Source organism: Cervus elaphus, chromosome 33 (assembly GCF_910594005.1).
Source record: "Cervus elaphus chromosome 33, mCerEla1.1, whole genome shotgun sequence".
NCBI classification, from domain to species: Eukaryota; Metazoa; Chordata; class Mammalia; order Artiodactyla; family Cervidae; genus Cervus; species Cervus elaphus.
Genome location: NC_057847.1, coordinates 29,472,984 through 29,478,761, shown reverse-complemented (window position 1 = coordinate 29,478,761; position 5,778 = coordinate 29,472,984). Strand labels below are relative to the sequence as shown.

The 5,778-nt window shown below is 43.7% G+C and overlaps 1 non-coding gene across 1 annotated transcript; it reads right to left on the bottom strand.

The window, feature by feature from the left end:
• Positions 1-1,303: 1,303 nt before the first annotated feature.
• Positions 1,304-1,407, bottom strand: LOC122688874. The gene has a single exon (XR_006339614.1). It is a non-coding gene; the product is annotated as a U6 spliceosomal RNA (small nuclear RNA).
• Positions 1,408-5,778: the final 4,371 nt, after the last annotated feature.

The following is a 5,778-nucleotide window of genomic DNA, read 5'->3' as shown; positions in this document are numbered from 1 at the left end:
ATGGTTGCTGCTCCCTGACTGCACTTGAGCTACTACATGCCTAGCATTTGGCCTTACTGCCTCGCTTATACCATGTAACAAGCCTTTGAGGACTCTTCCTCTCCAGAGAAGAAACCAGCCTGGGGGGTGGGGTGGGGGGCGCGGGGCAGAGGAACCTCAGGAATCACAGCTGCTAGTCCCCTGGGTGCCCAGGCCACACTCAGTCTCCGTGCTATGCTCATCTCTACTTTCTGGCTCCCCACATGGAGTTTAAAATTAATCTGTGTTTTCATTGATCATGACAGCAGGGCATTGTTTATTTTCTGAACTGGCCTTGGGATGAGGTTGTGTCTTCCTGTGTTGATTTTGATGCTTTTCCTCACAGTGGCCCCCTGTCCTTCAAAGTGGTAGCCATCGTCAAACACCTGCTTCAGAATTATAGGTAAATGCAAATGCTTCCCAGCTCAGGAGCTTCTATAAGCCTAAATGGCTTCACATAGACTTACCTCATGTCCTATTTTTTCTCAGTCAGAAGGTTCAGACCCTAAGAGTGTTAAGAATCGGAAGTATAGCAGCTGTATTTTTGAGCTTTTTATTTGGGAATTTAAAACTTACAAAAAAAAGATGCAAAAATAAAAAAATAATACAAGAGCACCTGTATTGTCATCATTTTACTCCACTTACTTTATTATTTGCATGTTTCTCCCCAATCCATATATATATATGAGAGAAAGTGAAAGTCGCTCAGTCGTGTCCGACTCTCTGTGACTCCATGGACTATACAGTCTATGGAATTCTCCAGGCGAGAATACTGGAGTGGGTAGTAGTCTTTCCTTTCTCCAAGGGAATCTTCCCAACCCAGGGATCAAACCCAGGGCTCCTGCATTGTAGGTGAATTCTTTACCAGCTGAGCCACAAGGGAAGCCCATATATATGTACACACATACATATGTGCATGTATAATGGTTAAGAAAAAAATTATATATAACATGTAGATAATATACATCTCTATATCTATTATAATAAGTATATTTTTTTCTGAACAGTTTGAAAATAAGTTACCAGCTTCATGGCCCTTTACCCCTGAGTGTGAATTTTCAAAGAATGACAGTGTTCTACAACATAACAATAATACTTGGCAAAGTACATTATCTAATTTCCCTTCCATATATCAATTTTGTTAGGTGACTTATCAGTGTCTTTCCAAGCATCCTCCCTTCCAATACAGGATCCAGTGCAGAGTCAGGTGTTGGATTTTGTTGTCCTGCCTTTTACCTCCTTTAACTGGTCTTTCATGATGTCAATCCCTACCTTCCTGTCACATGCACATTTTTTTCCCTTCAGGTATCTGTGTGTCATCTTTGTGCAGGGGCAGTGTTGATCTTTTTTCATATCGTTTCAGTTTTAGTGTATTTGCTGCCAAAGTAAGCACCCCACACCATTTTGTTTCGATAGCATGTTTCTCATTGTATGCATGCTTGTAGGTGTCTCATGCTGGTTGGATTGAGGTTATGCGATCTCAGCCCAATTACTGCCCAGTGATGTGAGTCCTGTCCAGGTATTTGGAGCCGCATGACGATGTGATCTGCCCCACACAGATGATATTAATTTGGACCTGGTCAAGGTGTTGTACAGTTTCTTCATCCTGGCTGCTTTTTGGATCTTTTTTCTCTTGCCACTAATAAGCAATGTGTGGGGAGTCACTTTAAGACTATGTAATTAATATTCCAACAGCAGCTATTGTGAGGGGACTTCTCTGTGAGTTACAGGTGTGGCCTCTTTTCATCCCAGGGATGCTCCTCCTGCTTCTTGTGACCATGAACCCATCTTCTCTTGGTTCAAAGCCCTCTTGGGTACACCGTATCAGAAGCTGGATCAGATCTATGGTTTTTAATGCTGTGAGTAGGAAGCTGTGGATAGAACTGGAGCAGATAAAAGGAGGAAAGAAATGTTAATTAGGGAATCTGTGGAGAGGGAAAAACTGCCTCCAGAACCAGGAAAGGGAAAAATGGACTGGAGGGGCTGGGAGATCAGGGAAGTTACAATCACTGAGCCATAATAATGAAGTTTGGCTTGGTTTTGTAAAACTGAGCCCCTGTCCTCCCCCACTCTGGGGTCAGTAGCCCAGGATCTTGTCTTGTGGAGTTCACAGTTGGGCGTGGCATCCTGGACCATCTGAGGAAAGATGGCTTCTAGAGCAGGCTAGCAGCTGCCAAGGCTTCTAAAAAGACCACAAATCCAACAGCCTCATAACAAAGAAGAGCCCTGGAGGAGTCATTTGAACTCCTGTTTGGCTGCCAGCTATGCACAGCCGTTCCAGGACCAAGTGGATGCCAAGGTGCTGGAAACATAAAACCGTCTAACCATTCATGGAGAAATTCGACCAGGGCCCAGGGAGGTCAGGTTTTCATTCAGCTCTCTGCAAAACAAAGAAGTAAATAATAGTCTTCATTATTAAATTCTATTGTATGATCTCTAAATAGGCTTAATAGGGGCCCGTTTGATTGCTGGGTCCCTGAAAAAGAGCTTCCAGGAAGCAGTGTGAAGGTTCTCCCTCCAGCTGGGGAGGCACCCAGGCGGATGATGATGCAAAGACACTTTTCCATCTATCCATTCATTCATTCTCTTAATGAATAGTTCCTGAGTAACTACCATATACCTAGAGATCCAGGGCACTGAGCTGGAGTTGGAGAGGGGAGAAAACTCCTTAATAATGAAAGGAGAGGTAGCTCTGTCCTGGTTGGGTGAATAGAGGAAATCTTGACTTTTCCTGTCCTTAAGAAAATGTTTAACCTCTAATGATATTTATAAATACAGAGTCTACTGAAAGAAATTTTTTTCCTCTTACTCCAGAGAAAGGATAGAAACACAAGCTGATCATTAATTAGAATCAACCATTAAGTTTGTGAGGTGTGGGGCTGCTAAAAGGTGGTAATTTGCTTTGCAGTCAGGTTTTGTAACTGGGAAACAGCACAGCACCTAGAGTGTTTCAATGCCTTTCTATGACCTCTGTCTTGAGCTTTTGGAAAATAGGTCAAGTGAGCCAGAAGCTGCCCAGAGAGAAAAACCTGGAAAGAAGCTCATGAGCCAATCTATCTAGGCAGCAGAGAGTGGGAACTTGAGATGCAGGTTCCGGGGACAGGAGTCCCTGCCTCCCTGGGGGATACCCCATGGACTGGGGAGGGTGCTATGAGCAGCTATCTTGTGACTGAATATCTGGGGGGGATGGAAGCAGTAGGGCCCTTCTCTGAGCCATTGCACAGACTCCTGGGAACAGTTGAGATTTCTGCTGTTTAAGGAATGAAATGATTGGAAACTCACTCACCCATTGAAAATGTTCCCTAGGATGATACTGAAGGGTTGGGTACAGGTTTCTCCGGGCACAGAGAAATTCTGAGGCTGGATGGTATGTAGCAGGGAGAAGTGCTATGAAAGAAGCCCCTTGGGAGACATTTCTGCAGGATGGCAGTGTGGTGTGTGACAGTTGCATGTCCCCGGTGGGAAGTTGGCTCCCTTGAAGACAAACCTAGGAGGACAAAGGTTCTTCTTCCAGTTGAAACCTAAGGCTGGGGCAAGATCACATGCTTTTATAATTCTTTGTAAGGAATGAGGAAATCATTGTGAAATAACCTTTTGACTGTGTCTGGCCTTTCTGACTCTGGTCATAACAACTGACAAGCTTTTCTGGGAGATATTTCAATTATTTGCTTATCCAAGTGACTGGTTATATTTCTAACCAAGCTGATGCCCATGACTAGACAGAAAGAAGCATACCTGGAGCCTAGTCTCCATGGTGGAAATCTACCACAGGTCACCCTCACCAGTATAGGACGTGGCCAAGAATCACAAAGTAAGAAGAACAAAGCAAGCCAACAAAACATCTGAGGTTCCAAAGTCGATGTCGCAAGATGTTCCATTGATTTTATTTATTTATACCATTCCTATTTTCAGAAAGGTGTGTCAGAGCAAGTTTAGATTACTTATATGTGAAATCTCTCAGGTCCCCATTCTGAATCCATTTACATGAACTTTATAAAGTAATTCTCACAAGTTGTCTTAGCTGTCAGATACAAAAAGCAACAGATAGTTAAATGTGGAAGAAACTACTATAGATAGGTAAAATGATAATAACAGGAAATGAGTGTCAACAATAGAGGAGCCAGAAAAACTACTATAAGAATCCAAATAATTAAAAACTATCTATCTAGATCCATTTAGTGTAAAGTTAAAGAACCCTTAGAATCTTAAATCTACTTTATACTGGACCATTTATTGATTTTTTTTTTCATTTAATTTTATTAGTTGGAGGCTAATTATTTTACAATATTGTAGTGGTTTTTGCCATACATTGACATGAATCAGCCATGGATTTAAATTTATTGATATTTTTATGAGTGACCCTAAATCTCTAAGAGAAGGTAAAATTATGTTCATTATGTAACAGAGCTCGGGGAGTGCAGCCCTTAGCACAGAGATATTGCTGTGTGCCATTACGCTACACCCTATTATTAGGCAACAGGTCCCACTCAGCCATTGGCTGGCAGTGCAGTGGGCCCCTCCCACAAGCTCCCAACTGTCAGTGAGTGACATTAGTGCAGGATTCAGCCAATGGTAGGGGGAGTGGTGGTTGTCAGGTGGAGAATGAGTTATGAGGCAGATCCTGACCTTCTCCCTGGGGCCTCCAGCTCACCTGGCCTTCGGCCAGCAGGTGAGCTTGAGGAGCCCAGGGAACAGGCTGGGGGCTGTGCCCTGCAGGGCTCAGGAACCCTCCTCAGGGCCACCCACTGGCCAGGTCCGGGTGTTGAGTCGGTGAACCTCTTCCCCATCCCTGTCTCTGCAACATGTTGGACCATCTGCCTGGGTCACAGTCTGTGGGACCTGCTACCCACCCTGCACCACCGTTTGGGTGGCCTGAGGAGTCTCAGGGCCAGTTAGGTCCTGGGTGCCTGGCTGCCTCAGCGATGACAGCTGGGCAGTATCTGGGGTTCTGGCCCTGAGGGAGCTGCCGATTGAGATCTGCCTCCTCTTAGTCAGGACCTGGACTTAGAGGGGAAAAGTTGTGCCTTGGGACCTTGCCCTTTCTTGTCAGAACAGAGAATAGCATTCATTTGATATAGATTTATAGGAAGATCGTGACCTGACCATGACCTGACACCAAGAAGTTTGCAACAACTAACCATGGCACGACCCTCCCTCACCTTTCCTACGAAAGGTCTTTGCTGACAGCTTTTGGGGTGTTCAGGGCTTTTCCAAGTCATAAGCCACCTGTCTCCTTGCATGGCCCTGCAACAAATCTTTCTTTGTCCCATACTCTGATGTTTTGGTATTGTTTGGCCTCACTGTGTGTTGGGCACACAGACTTGCAATTTGGTGACAACTACATCTTGCTTAGGAAATTGGAATATATTTCTTAAGATTTTTGTCTCATATTACTAAAATTCTAAAATTTTTTGATCAAATAATTAAACTGTCAAGTACTGAAGCACTTAGTCATCTTGAATGAGTCATGGTACGAGATTCAGAGAAGCCCAGGTAGCACAGGTGCATCTTTAAACACAGGTGTGTTTAGGGTTTAAATCAGTTGCCTTTTGATACAAGTTATACTTCTCATCTTGAAAGATGTAATTTGGGACTTCACACAGACCTTTACAAATGGCACTAATGTGACGCATACAGCAGTGGATCAGAACCACAGGACCAATTTTTTCACTTGGAATCCGTAAGAGCTTACAAACAAAGGACTGAACAGATGTGTTGCCTCCACAAATTAAAAAAAAAAGTTTAGAAATGTAATTCAAG